The sequence below is a fragment of the Delphinapterus leucas genome, unplaced genomic scaffold (genome assembly GCF_059928025.1).
Source record: "Delphinapterus leucas isolate spDelLeu-1000000601 "Yukka" unplaced genomic scaffold, BTC_Dleu_Yukka2 spDelLeu_asBTCV2_sq25, whole genome shotgun sequence".
Classification (NCBI taxonomy): domain Eukaryota; kingdom Metazoa; phylum Chordata; class Mammalia; order Artiodactyla; family Monodontidae; genus Delphinapterus; species Delphinapterus leucas.
In genome coordinates this window covers 12,914,788-12,928,988 of record NW_028322234.1, presented here as the reverse complement: position 1 = coordinate 12,928,988, position 14,201 = coordinate 12,914,788, and the positions used below count along the sequence as shown (strand labels likewise).

General features: G+C 50.6%; 1 long non-coding RNA gene across 3 annotated transcripts in view; it reads left to right on the top strand.

The window, feature by feature from the left end:
• The window catches only part of LOC111166118 (uncharacterized), a 42,486-nt gene extending 30,211 nt beyond the window's left edge, over window positions 1-12,275 (top strand). For 2 of the 3 annotated variants that reach the window (XR_002642556.3, XR_002642555.3), the window contains 2 exons: window positions 11,272-11,362; window positions 11,749-12,275. This is a non-coding gene — a long non-coding RNA (uncharacterized LOC111166118). Of the gene's footprint in view, window positions 1-10,216; window positions 10,364-11,271; window positions 11,363-11,748 lie in introns of all 3 variants that reach the window. The other variant, XR_016391512.1, reaches the window with a different exon arrangement.
• The last annotated feature ends 1,926 nt before the right edge of the window (window positions 12,276-14,201 follow it).

Below are 14,201 nucleotides of genomic sequence, written 5' to 3'. Positions count from 1 at the left end.
ACTTGTGGCTACTGTGAATAAAGCTGCTATGAACACTCATGTCCAGATACTTGTTTGAGTTCCTGCCTTACATTCCTTTGGGTATATACCTGGGAGTAGAATTGCTGGGTCCTATGGTAACTCTCAGTTTAATTTTTTGAAGAAACACCAAACTGTTTTCCACTTTACATTCCCACCAGTAACACAAGAGGGTTTCAATTTCTCCACATTCTCACCAATACTTGTTATTTTCTGTTTTGTTTTGTTTTTGTTTTTAATTGCTATCCTAGGGCTTCCCTGGTGGCGCAGTGGTTAAGAATCCGCCTGCCAATGCAGGGGACGCGGGTTTATGCCCTGGTCAGGGAAGATCCCACATGCCACGGAGCAACTAAGTCCGTGCGCCACAACTACTGAGCCCGTGCTCTAGAGCCCGCGAGCCACAACTACTGAGCCCGCGAGCTGCAACTACTGAAGCCTGCACGCCTAGAGCCCATGCTCCGCAGCAAGAGAAGCCACTGCAACAAGAAGCCTGCGCACCACAACGAAGAGTAGCCCCTGCTCGCCGCAACTAGAGAAAGCCCGCACAGCAACGAAGACCCAATGCAGCCAAAAATAAAAATAAATAAAATAAATAAATTTATTAAAAAAATAAATTGCCGTCCTAGTAGATGTGAAGTAGTATCCCACTGTGGTTTTGATTTGCATTTCCCTAATGACTAATGCTATTATACATCTTTTCATGCACTTATTGGCCATTTGTATACCTTCTTTGGAGAAATGTTTGTTCAAGTTCTTTGACCAGTTTTGAACTTTTATTGTTCTTGCCAAGTTGTAAGAGTTCGTTATATATTCTGGATATTAATCCCTTTTCAGGTATATGATTTGCAAATATTTTCTCACATTCTGTAGGTTGTCTTTTTGCTTTATTAATAGTGTTTTTAAAAAATTTATTTATTTTATTTTTGGCTGCGTTGGGTCTTCGTTGCTGTGCGCGGGCTTTCTCTAGTTGTGGCACGCGGGGGCTACTCTTCGTTGAGGTGCGAGGACTCCTCGTTGCGGTGGCTTCTCTTGTTGCGGAGCACAGGCTTCAGTAGTTGTGGCTCGCGGCCTCTAGAGCGCAGGCTCAGTAGTTGTGGCACACGGGCTTAGTTGCTCCGTGGCGTGTTGGATCTTCCCGGACCAGGGCTCGAACCCGTATTCCCTGCATTGGCAGGCGGATTCTTAACCACTGCGCCACCAGGGAAGCCCTAATAGTGTTTTGTGATGCAAAAAAGTTCTCAATTTTGATGAAGTTCAATGAATCTATTTTGCCTTTTGTTGCCTGCGCTTTTAATGTCATATACATGAAATTGTTGCCAAATTCAACATCATGAAGATTTCTCAAACTTTTATGAAGATTTCCCCTAATGTTTTCTTCTAAAAGTTTTATAGTTTTAACTTTTTTTTTTTTTTTTTTTTTGCGGTACACGGGCCTCACACTGTTGTGGCCTCTCCCGTTGCGGAGCACAGGCTCCGGACGCGCAGGCTCAGCGGCCACGGCTCACAGGCCCAGCCGCTCCGCGGCATGTGGGATTCTCCCGGACCGGGGCACGAACCCGTGTCCCCTTCATCGGCAGGCGGACTCTCAACCACTGCGCCACCAGGGAAGCCCCTAACTCTTAAATTTAGGTCTTTAAATCCCACGGAAGGTTCTTGAACAGGGAAAGTTCAGGGAAGTCCTGCCAAACAGTATCTTGAGACTTCAGAGCACAGGTCACGTGGGAACCAGACTGGGGGTTCGGCCAACCACAAGGCACAGTGTGAGTCAGATATGGATCCCAGGTCGTATTAATAGAAATATGTCATGGAGAACTTAGGAGGTGATGTTACTGCAGATCAAAGTCAAGAGATGCCTGGGTGGGTGGGGGGAACTGGGTGTGGTTGACATGTTGGCAGCCTGTGAAACCACAAGCAGGATGGCCCAGCTAGCGGGGGGTGAGGAGTTAAGGGCGGAGACAGAGCAGGAGCCATCAGAGCTGGAGATAGGGGAGGCAGGCTGGAGAGGTTGCGTAAGAGAGAGCTGTGATTCTCAAGCAGGAGAGAGTGCTCCCCAGCATCCAAGGGACTCAGCAACAAGAAGCGCAAGGAGAATGAACAGGGCGTCGTTGGGGAGCTAGCCATTTGCCTGATACTCAACCAGCCAAAGGAGCAGTGTCCCATCAGGGAGAGAGTTCGAGGCTGGATGAGAGGATGGGAAGGAGGAAGTGGATCTGCAGAGTATAGACAGCCTTTCCTTTCCTATTCAGCTATTATTTTTACCGCATAGTGTGTCTTTTCTACTGGCTCCTTCCCCGCTCTCATGAAAAAAATAAGGTATAATTTACATACGGTAAAATCCAATTTTAGCATACAATTCAGATTCTTGGCAAATGCATACAGCTATGCACCCGCCACGCCAATCAAGATACGGAATATGCCCCCATCCCCAGCCTCTGGCAAGCACTGATCTGTTCTCCGTTGCTACAGTTTGCCTTTTCCAGAATATTGTACACGTGGCATCATATAATATGTAGCCTTTTGTGACTGGCTTCTTTCACTAAGCATAATGTTTTCGATGTTCATGTGTAGTATGTATCAGTATTTTAATTATTTGTACGGTTGAATAATATTCCATTGTATGTATATATGTATATATATATGTATGTATTTTTTTTAAAATCTATTCATCCACTGATGGGGATTGCGATGTTTCTGCCTTCGGCTATTGTGAATAATGCTGCAATGAACATTCCTGGGCAAATATTTGTTTTAATACCTGTGTTCAATTCTTTTTGGTATAATTTCCGGGTCATATGGAAACTCTATGTTTAACATTTTGAGGAACCGCCAAACTGTTTTCCAAGCGGCTGAACCATTTTACATTCCCCATGGCATTGTATGAGGGTTACGATATCTCCACAGTCTTGCCAACGCTTGTATTTATTCGACTTTTTGATTCTAGCCATCCTGCTGGGTGTGAAGTGATATATCACTGTGGTTTTGATTTGCAATTCCTTAATGACTAGCGACATTGAGCATCTATTCATGTTGGCTGTTTGTTTATTTTCTTTGGAGAAATGTCTGTTCAGGTCATTTGCCCATTTTCAAGCTGAGGGACGTGCTTAAAACAAATATGCTGGCTCTTCCTTTGGCCACTCCGAACCAGCCCTCACCAAATTCCCACTCCTGTGTCTTCCCCATGGCCCCATCTCCATCCCTGACTCTCCTCCAGCACCCAGGGGACCAACAGCCCATCTCGACCTATGAAAGCTTCCTCATATCCCCCTTACACTTGCAGGACTAAGAAAGACCCTCAGGGACCCTTCCTCAGCACAGGTCTGCACCAGGGGTGCCTTGCTGGGCCCACTTTAATAGAAAAATGACCTGTAGCTTCTGTGGGAAGACAAATTTTCTCAACATTATAAAAATTTTCATACATACAGAAAAACGGAAAGAATTGTACACTGGCCTGCCCACCCTTAGATTTGACAATTAACATCATGCTATATTTGCTTTATCAGATATGCCTCCCTCCCTTCCCCTCTCTCTCCATCCATCAATCCACATTATTTTTAGGATGCGGCCATCAGCACCCGTTACCCCGAAACACTTCAGCATGGACATCACTACCTAAGAGTTCAATATCTTATGTTTCTTTGCTATTGGGGAAGTGGGTGAAACAGGCAAGAAACAGACAAGTCTTTTGTGTACATCCCCTGACTTTGGAGCGGTGCAGACACCCGTGTAATCCAACCTTGATCAAGATATAGAACATTAACGTCATCCCCAGAAAGTGGAAGGTAGGCAGTTTTAAGTTATCTGCCTTGCTAGATATTAAAATACCTTTCATCACCAGCCCCCCAAACAGGGTCATACAATCTTCCTATTTCCCTCCTACAGATAGATGTTTCGATCGCAACCCTGAATCATATATCTCATTCCAATCCCCTGTTGATAGACATTCAGGTTAGCTCATGCTTTCTAGAAACTTGTCCATGATGGGGGGATGGGGCGGGAAGAGGCACAGCAAGAAAGGGATTCTCAGGACGATGGAGAATCTCTGGGGCTAAGGGGGAAGAGTCAGTGGAGAGGAAGAAGGGAAGGCTGAGGAGCAAGGTCCTTGATGGCAAAACTTGTTCCAGCCTCAGGGCCTTTGCACCTGCAGGATCCCTTGCCTGGTGTGCTTTTCCCTGGCTTTTTGAACTGTGAACTCCACCGTCCTTCAGATCTGAGCTCAAATGCCACCTCCTCAGAGAAGACGACATCCCAGCTACAATCACTTGTCTTTTCTCGCGCTGTTCCCTGTTTATTTCTTTGGTGGCCCTTACCTCAATCTGTCATTATGATTTTTGTCTCTTCCTTGCCCATCGAGCTCCCCTCTCTCCCCTAGAGTATTAGCTTCAATAGGGCAGAGACTATGGTTGCTTCTTCGTCCCCGTATCCCCAACACTGGGTCTAAACACAATAAGAATTCAACACGTGTTCATTCAAGGAATGAATGGCTCCAGGGGTTGGGGCGTGGGGACCAGTGGAGGCATCTAGGCGCTCCGTACAAGGTCTCTAAAAAGTCAGAGGTAGGTTTAGGGGTCCCTGATCTGAGCCCAGCAGGCTGGCGCTCCTCTGGTTTAGACCAGGTTCTCTAGATGGATCTGCAAGCTCAGCTCTGCACCACGCCCGCTACTTCTGCCCAGATGGATGGTCAGGAAGGGCAGTCGAGGGCTTGACTTGCTTCAAAGCCCCCTCTGACCCCGCAGGATCCAGTGAGGCTCAGGGGTGCGTATTGTGCGTGGGGAGGCGGCGGCGACTCGGGGTCCACACCTCCCCTTCTTCCTGGGCAGCATCTTGCAGGCCGAGGCCCAAGGGAACCTGAGCTGGTGGGCAAGGCCCGCGCGCCCTTCCGGCTGCGCCAGGTCCTGCACTCGGGGTGGCTAGGTGCTCTCAGACTGCACCGGAACGCGGACGGATGCCTGCACTCTGCGCAGGCCGTGGGGCGCGATGCGTGCAGGGCAGGACGCGGGGCAGGTGCGGGCGTGGCCTGGGAGGGTCCGGGAGCGGCTGAAGGGACCATGATAGCTAGGTCGAGCCGGGCGTCTTCGCCAGCCGGTGCGTGGCCAAGAGCATCGCACCCTGAAGCTGTAGGTGACTGGGCGGGGCCAGAGGGCGGGGCCTAGGCTGGAGTGGGGAGGGGCCATTGGGGGTGAGGGGGCCACAGTTCGCTCTTCTTGGAGGCTGGAGGGGTGGGGGTGGGACTGGCTGGGGTGGGGACCTGGAAGGAGCCCTAGGAGGCGAGGTCTTCAAGGTGGAAGGTCTTCTTGCAAAGCCTCAGTGATGCCTTGGTGCTGACTGTGCACCTGTCCTGGAAGGCGACGCTGTACTTGAGGCCGGGAGGGGGCAGGGCTTGGGCTGAGGGAGGAGCCTGAGGGGACCCCGGGGTCCAAGGAGGATGGGAGGCAAAGAGGGGGCGGGCGATAGGGAAGGCTGTGCTCTTCTGCAGCCTGCCCTGTGCCACGGTGGGCGGCTACCTGCCTCAGACCTGGAAGCTGGAGAAGCACGGGGAGCCGGGCTCAGATGAGGGCCTGGGTTGATGGGAGAAGGGACATAAAGACAGTAGGGTCTCAGCAGCCTGCACTACGTGCCCTAGGGGCGCCAGGGTGAGGGTGCTATGGGGACACGGCTATTGAGAAGGCACAGAAGATGGGAAGGGGGGTTGTGTGGCCGCGCCCTTGGCCACACCAGCAACTCTCCTGGGTCTTCCCTCCCCAGGGCGAGGCGCTGGACCTGGCCACCATCAGCCCGGATCCCAGGTGGGTGGCCCGGAGCCGCTCACGCACGGTTGCCCTGGTAAACAGCAGCCTGATGCCCTAGGAGGCTGAGCTCAAGTTCTCCAGGGTGCAGACCGAGGGCTCTTCCCTGCCTGGGGTGTTGGGGCGAGGGGCTTGAGGAGGTGAGCGCTGGGGGCCAGGAGTCTGGGGGCTGAGGGTGGGCCTGAGTGAGGGGGTGTGCTTGTGGGAAAGCCAGCTGTGGATGCACCTGGCGGTAAGCAGCATGCATTTACGAATGTGTTAGCCATTGTGTGCGTTTGCGGCTGTGCACAGGAATGTGTTTAGGGAAAAGAAGCGCAGTGACTAGGAAGCCTGGGAATTCAACTGTCTGGGTTCGAGTCCAGCTTCTAAGGACTGTGGGCCTTGGGTACGTGGCCCAATTTCTCCCTGTCTCCATGTCCTCTTTCATCGGGGATTATTCACTCTGCAAATACTTGCCGAACACCCACTGTGCGCTGGGCACTGTTCTAGGCACTTCAGGCACAGCAGTGAACAACACAGACACAAATCCCTGCTCTGGTGGGTCGTGCTGACAATAGAGATGAGGAAATAAAAGTATACAACATGCTAGATGAGGAAATAAAAGTATGCAATATGCTCGATGGTGTTAAGTGCTGTGTATGTGCATGTGGGGAGGGGGGTGACATTTGTGGGTAAAGAATGGAAGGGGGAGAGGCGAGAGCTGTGCAGTGCTTCAGTGGGGAGAGCCTCTTTGGCAAAGGGAGGAGCACATGCAAAGGCCCTGGGGCAGGAATTTACTTGGGGAGTTCATGTGACCGGAACAGAATGAGCGAGGGGAAGAGAGAGAAGAGGTCAGGGCAGGGAGGGGATGGGCCAGGTCTTGCAAGGCTCTATGGGCAAGGATGGGGGTGGCTTGCGCTTTCACCCTGGGAGGGTGTTGAAGCAATTCCCCTGCCTGCTATGGGAATGGGGATAGCATCGACCCCAAGGAGTTGTTATAAGAATTACATGAATTACTATGTGTAAAGTGATAGTACCCTGTCTGATGCATACTGCCCATGCGTGAAATATTGGGCTATTATTATATGTGGCGGACATGTGTGTCTCGGGGTGTGTCCATGCTGCAGCTGAGCAGTGGCTCTTAGTGAGTTTGTTGTTGTGAAAGAATCTCTCTAAAGCTATTAAAAAAACCCTGCTGGGTGTTTGAAAGCCCTGCTGGGGTTACTGCTCCCTGGCTGGGACAGGCTCTTTTGTATAACAGCTGTTCTCCAGATGTCAGCTGGGGTTACTCAGGCCTCGGAGCTTTGGCGCCTGCCTCACTCCCACGACCTGCGGGAAGCCCAGCGCCCTCCCCGAGATGTCTGTAAATTCCCAGGGCCTGTGTTCTCATGCTTGCTTCTTGGCCTGAGTTCCTGCCCGCTGAACCCTCGCTCTTACCCACCTTCCCGGGGCCAACGCTTTGGGGAAACCAGTTCTGTCTCCTCGATTTCCCCCAGGCCACCCACGCATGAACTCTTGCATACTTACCTGATTGCCTGCGGGTGCCCCCTCCCTCTGCCCCCCCACCAAGATGCGGTGCTCTCTCTAAGGTCCTGCCATCCCAAAGGCTTTCGCGTTGTTTGAGTTTCCGTAAGATGTTGCTTGACAAAAATTCCACCACCCAAAGGAAAAGTTTGCATACTTGCACCACATAGCAAACTTTATGACCAGCTTAGAGTGAACTGGGCTGTCATGGGAAGGGAGATCTCGCTCGGGACACCTGAGGCCAGCGGCTGTGAACAGCTGTAGGTGCTTCTGACGTCAGGCTGGCGTGCAGATTTGGAGGTAAGTAGGAGGACCTGTTGGCTGTGGGAACTCAAGACAGGGGCAGATAGGAGCTGGTACAGAATGGAGAGGAGGCTGTGGGGTGAGCAGCTGTGAGAGACAGCAGCTCGTTCTGGGGAAACATCAAGCCACCAGAAACAGTTACAATGAGTCAGACTCCCGGAAAATTAGGCAAGGGCTGCTTCAGACAGAATTCGCTGTCGCCTATCTTGGTAGTTCCTGTAATCATCACTAAGTGCTTTCTCAGGTTGTGGATAGGTAGGGCTCAGAGGTTAAAGCTATAGCAACAGAACCTTGCCTGGGGCAGGGTGAAAGCACGCCCCCCACCCCGGGCAGGTCGTGACTCAGTGGGACAAGCCCATAACTGGTCTAGTTCCAAGATAAGGGCACAGGGTGTGTTAGAAAGAGGCATTCCATTCAAGCTTGGAATTAAGACCAGGGTCATGCTTCACCCTGACCACAGTTCAGTACCGCTGCATTATGGGCCACATTGTCCCCGAGACTGTTCTCTGTAAGGCTTGCACGGTTTCTGCACAATTGTGATTATAGCATTTGGTATCAACTTGAATGGGAACTTGATTCCTGGAATAGGTCTTCTGGAGGATATTATACAATGTTTCTTAACCTTTTCTGGATCATAGACTCATTTGGGAATTAACTGAATTTAAAGACCACCTCCAATCCATCGCCCTCAACTCCCCCCCCCAAATATATTTACGCCCAAGATTTTTTTGGACAGTTATATAGTATCATAGCTGTTCAGTCCAGGTTAGGAACCTTTGGTTTTAGTTCAGCTCTCTCATTTTACATGAGATGAAACTGAGGTATAAGAGTGTAGCGCCTTGCTCAGGGTTACACAGATAATCCATGATAGAGCAGGGTGTCAGTCCAATGTAGTAATTAATTGTAGAGTCAGCCTAGATGCAAACCCTGGCTTCATCCCTCACAAGCAAGAGATGTAAATCTCCTCATGCCTAGGTTTCCTCATCTGTAAAATCAAGATAATGATTGCAAGGTAAAAGTATTTTTTTTTTTAAGTGGAAACACAAATTGATTCCTTAGCCTGTACTTCTAGCTTAAGTGGAAGTTTGAGCCAGATGAAGAATTCCTGCCACCTAGTGGATGGCAGGATGAATAAATTAGAATTTCTGGCACTGAAACTTACACGTTGACCACACCAATGTCTTTGTGTGGTTATTGTTAAGAGAGTTAGTGGCTGCACGTTAGAGAGCTTGTGTGTCTCCTTTCAAAGAGACTGTGTTTCAACATTGTAGCAGTTAGCCTTTGCTGTGTAACAAACTACGCTAACATGTAATGGCTTAAAAGATGGTCATTTATTAACACTTGATTCTGTGGGTTGGAGATTTGGGCTGAGTTAAGCTGAGTGATACATCTGTTGGTCTTTCTTGGGGTCACTCATGGGACTGCAATTAGCTGGTGGGTGGGCTGGGGCCAAATGCCAGATGATCATGGAGGGCTCCCTGCGTGTGTCTGGTAGTCACAGGCTGTTGGCTAGGGTGCCTTGGCTCTCCTCCATGTGGTCTCTCCAGCAGGTTAGCTTGAACTCATTTCCACCGTAGCTGCAGATTTACCAGAAAAAGCAGAGAGCCTGCTAGCATTTTTGCTCCCCATTGTGTCATGTTTGCTAAAGTTTCATGGGCCAAACAAATCACATGGTCAAATACAGATTCAGGAGGAAGAGAAACAGAATCCATATCTTCTTGATGGGGGAGATACCAAATACTGTGGCAATTTTCCCCCTTCAATACCCCACACACGTTTGCTGGTGAGTGACTGGGCATTGAGTTGTCAGTTTAAAACTTAAAGGGTTTGATGCTAAGAAATGTTTTCACTTCTCAAAAGAAGCGAACTTATGGTTAGAGACCATAACCTCCAGGCTAGCCCATCAGTCTAGTTATGGAAATTGACCTCTTCCTTATGGGACATTTCTCTTCCTTACCTGTCTGTACTCCCCCCGTCACTTCCTATCTATCCCATCACTTTCACCTGCCTTATGGGCTAAGTCGACTACTGTGGGCTAGCTTGGGAACTATATAGCTTTTCCCTGCATTGTTTTCAGTAGAATGTGCTGTTCAGGAACGGAGGGATGGTCATGGCCACCCTCTTGTCCCCTGCCATGGTGATCTAGGGACTGTTTCTCTCTTCCTTGGCTTAAGAAAGGGCCCACTGGCAAGGTGGGCTCACATCTGTCTTATCCACCACTTGCCTTAAAACAGTGCCCGGCACATGGCTGACACTTGATAAATGAATGTCTGCAGGCAGGACCCAAGCCTCATCTGAGAGTTTTCACTTCTGAGGGTGTCCACTCTCGCATCATCCCAGTGGCTATTTCCTGTTGCCCGCCATCCTCCAGCCCTTCTATAACTCTCTGTGTGACCCCTTAGCAACTGTTGGTCAGCTGTCCACGATGTCCACAGGCTCCCACAGGACAAGCTGTCCACCCCCCTCCATTGGACATCTTCACTTAATGCTAGACTCCACACTTGCACCAATGGCTCAAAACCAAACTATTTAAAAAAATATATATTTATTCATCTGGCTGTGCCGGGTCTTAGTTACAGCATGCGGGATTTTTTTTTTTTTTTTTTTAGTTGTGGCATGCAGGATCTAGTTCCCTGATCGGGGATGGAATTTGGGCCCCCTGCATTGGGAGAGCGGAGTTTTAACCACTGGACCACCAGGGAAGTCCCCATACCAAACTCTTTTGTGAGCTATGTCAACTAGTTTCACTGTGGGCTGTAAGTATGCAAGTGTTTGACTAAGTTGGTTTGTATGTGTTTTCTCCGCACTAGGGTGCCACCTTTGAGGGGTTTCATTCACAGCAGAAACACGGTCGATTTGTCTATTTATTTTGACTCCTTTCCAGCAGAGGGCAGTCAAGGGTCTCATTCTGTCAAAGTCAGTCCATTGTGATGACTTTGAAGTCTACTGTGATGACAAGGTGACTTGTTCTAATTTGCATACAGGTACAATTTGCTAGCCACAGACCTGTACTTACCTGTGTGGTGTCCATGTGCATATAATGCCTGCCTAACGCAAAGTTGTGCACGTCCTAATCCCAAGAACCTTGAGTATGTTCCCTACATATTCATGGCAAAAGAGATTCTGCAGATGTGATGAAGGTTACTGATTTTGAGAAGCGGAGGTGGTCCTGGATTATCCGGGTGGGCTCAGGCTAATCACATGGACCCTTAAAATCAGAGAACCCTTTCTAGCTGGGTCAGAAGTGAGATGGGAGAAGAGGAGGGGAGATATGAAGGGTGCGAGGGACTTGATCTGCTGCTTCAGGCTTTGAAGACGGGAGGGGGGCATGAGCCAAGGAATGCAGGTGCCTCTAGAAGCTGGGAGTGGCTCTCAGCTCACAGTCAGCAAGGAAATGGAGAACTCAGTCCTACAACCGCAAGGAAGTAAAATCTGCCAATAACCCAAATAAACAAGGAAACAGATCCTCCCCAGGAACCTCCAGAAAGGAATACAGCCTGTGCACACCTTTTTATCCTGGTGAGCCCTGGGTGGGGTTTCTTACCTCTGGAACTGTAAGATAATAAATCTGTGTTGTTTAAGCTGCAAAGTTTGTAGTAATTTGTTATGGCAGTTAGAGGAAAAGAATACAGTGTGGAAATGACTCTCTCCCTTTCCCCAACAGAATGGTTTCAAGCCCACCTGTTGAAGGCAGTGTGTCCCTCTGTGAGTGGCTGAGGGTCCACCATGGATGGCCGGGCATCTGGCTGTGGATGGTGAGTGATCACCATGGACAACTGAGTGTTTGCCTGTGAACACTGTCATTCCCCTGTCCCCTGCTTCCTCCCACCTGTTACCTGGGGTTGTGGAGGCTAGGTGGGATCTGCCTTGCCTCCCCCATCCCTGCTGCTTCTCCATGAAGCTTTGGTGTGTGGATCCCAAGTATGTTTGGGAAACTGAGGCCCAGAAGGGGGGGGACACGACGGGAGGGGGTACGGGTGGCTGCAGTGGTGACACCCGTCCCTTGCTCCTCCACTCCTAGACTCAGGCCCCAGAAAGAGCAGGGCATATATAAGTGGTCCCTGATCTGTGGGAAAACCTCATCAGCCAGGTGGGTTCATGCTGCTTTTCTGAGGGGCTGAGCTTGATGCTCTCCCATCAGCCCTGTGCTTGGAGGGTCGGGCAGATGCTGTGCTGCAGGACTCAGCGTCCCGGGGAGGAAGGGTGACCCTGCTCTGATTCCACTGCCCCCAGAATGGTAGAAGCTTGCCCATCGTTGGTGCCTTGGTAACTTGAGGTGAGTTGGGGGTGGGTGTAGAGGGCAGGGGGTAGGAGAACTTGTCCCTCACAACTCTCCCTGTCCCTCTTGCTTGCCCTGGGTCTGCTCCTCTCACACCCCCAGGCCATCTGTCCGCATGGGTCAGGTGGACACCTCAGAGGTGGGGGAGCTTGGGGATGGAGCCACATGGGTGGGGGAAGAATCCTGACCCCAGGGGGGACTGGGATGGAGGGGAGGAGTCTTCTGTGGAGCTGAAGAAGGTCCCTTCCCAGTACCGTTCCTGTGGAATCCTCAAAAGAATGTGGGTCTCCTTCTCTATATATGTATAATGGAATCACTTCGCTGTACACCTGAAACTAACACAACATTGTATATCAGCTATATTTCAATAAAAATTTTTAAAAAAAGAACGTGGGTCTCATGGGAACAGCAGGGGACCCCAAGCTGAGACCCTGCTGACCTCATCACCTTTAACCTCAGAGATGGATGGATGCCCTCAGCTCAGATAGAGACCCCATTCCTGAGCCAGGTGAACTGGTGGGGAGGGGTGGAGCTTGTCCCAGGCTGGGAGCAGGGTCTCTGGGCATCAGGCCTGAAGGGAGGAGATTGGGGCCAGGCCAGGCCCAGAGTGGTTGACATGTTTTGCCTCTGTGTGTGTGCCATGCCTGCAGATGGACACACAGGTGGGTGGACACACAGGTGCACGCCTGCCTGTGTACACACACATCTGGATAAATGGCACCTGGCCGAGGACCCCTGGCCATCCATGGTGGACCCTCAGCCATGCACTTATTGAGCATCTACTGTGTGCCAGTCACTTTCCAAGCCCACCATGTGGGTAAGCTCATTGATTGCGATGATTATCTCCACTTTCCAGATGGAAAAGGTGAGGCCCCAGGAGGACAAGAAACTTGCTTTAGATCCCAGCTGCTGGGCAGAGGTGGAGTTGGGATTTGATCCCAGGCACCTGGGTCTGCTCTAGACATTGGGGACACAGAGGGGACCCACCTTTGCCCTCCAGGGGATGTCATTGTAATGTCATTGTAATGGCAAAGACAGACACTACACAAGTCAATCAGTCAGTAACAAGATGGGAGGTAGTGATAAGTGCCCTGAAAGCAAGAAACAGAGAGTGAATTGAGGAGGGGGTGTGGTCATTCAGCCTTGGGGTCAGAGGAGGCCTTTCTGAGGAGGTGACTTTGAGGAGAGACCTGAGGAGGTGATGGAGGGAAGTGTGTGACATCTGGGGGAAGAGTGTTCTAGGCAGAGGGAACAGCCTGTGCAAAGGCCCTGGGGCAGGACTGTGCCTGGTGTGTTGGAGGAACAGTGAGGAGGCCCGTGTGGCTGGATCATAGAGAGTGAGGTGGAGAGAGGGAGGAGGGGAGGGCAGGGAGGGGATGGGGCAGGTGGTACAGGGCCTCCTGGGCCTTGGGGGAGACTTGGGCTTTTAATCTTGAGGGAGGTGGGAGGTAGGGGAGGGGGCGGGGCCTGACTCATGTGCTCACAGGCACCCTCTGGTGGCTGCTGCAGGGAGGACAGACTGTGGGGGAGAGGGCCAGAGCCGAGGGTTGGACCTGCCTCAGGTGCTCACAGGTGCCCTCTGGTGGTTCTTTTGGGGAGGACAGACTGGGGAACGAGGGAGGACTAGGGTGGAGGTGACTGTGCCCGTCTAGGTGAGCGATGATGGGACTGGACCAGGTGGAGGCAGCACGGGTGGGAACAAGTGGGTTGATTCTGGCTAGATTTTGAAGCAGAGCTGCCAGGACTGGGTGTGGGGTGTAGAAAGAGGAGCTGAGGGCCACTCCAGAGCTTCTGGTGAGTAAATGTAAGAACAGATTTGTCTTGGACTGAGCTGGCTAAGACAACCGGGGTCATATTACCTTTGAGATGTTCGTGAAACCTGCACAGAGGCCAGCGAGGATGCAACCAGAGGTATCGACGTGGGAATTGTGGCACAAGGGTGATTTTTTTTTTTAAGTTTCAGCTTGGCTTGAATAATTCCTTGGCCAAATTTCTCTCATTCCTTTAAATGTGCAAATGTTTCAAACCTGTGAAAAGTGTCTAGATAGCCAATGCATTTAGCTTTTTTTAAGCACTGAAGATAACTTCTGCCAATAATTGTTAACAGTGAAATAGTCATAACAGTTAAGTGTTTCTTGAGCAGTCCAATTTTAGTTGGTGACAAAACAAAAGGGAAGGACTTCCCTGGTGGCGCAGTGGTTAAGAATCCACCTGCCAAGACAGGGGACACCGGTTCGAGCCCTGGTCCGGGAAGATTCCACATGCCCTGGAGCAACTAAGCCCGTGTGCCACAACTACTGAAGCCCACGCGCCTA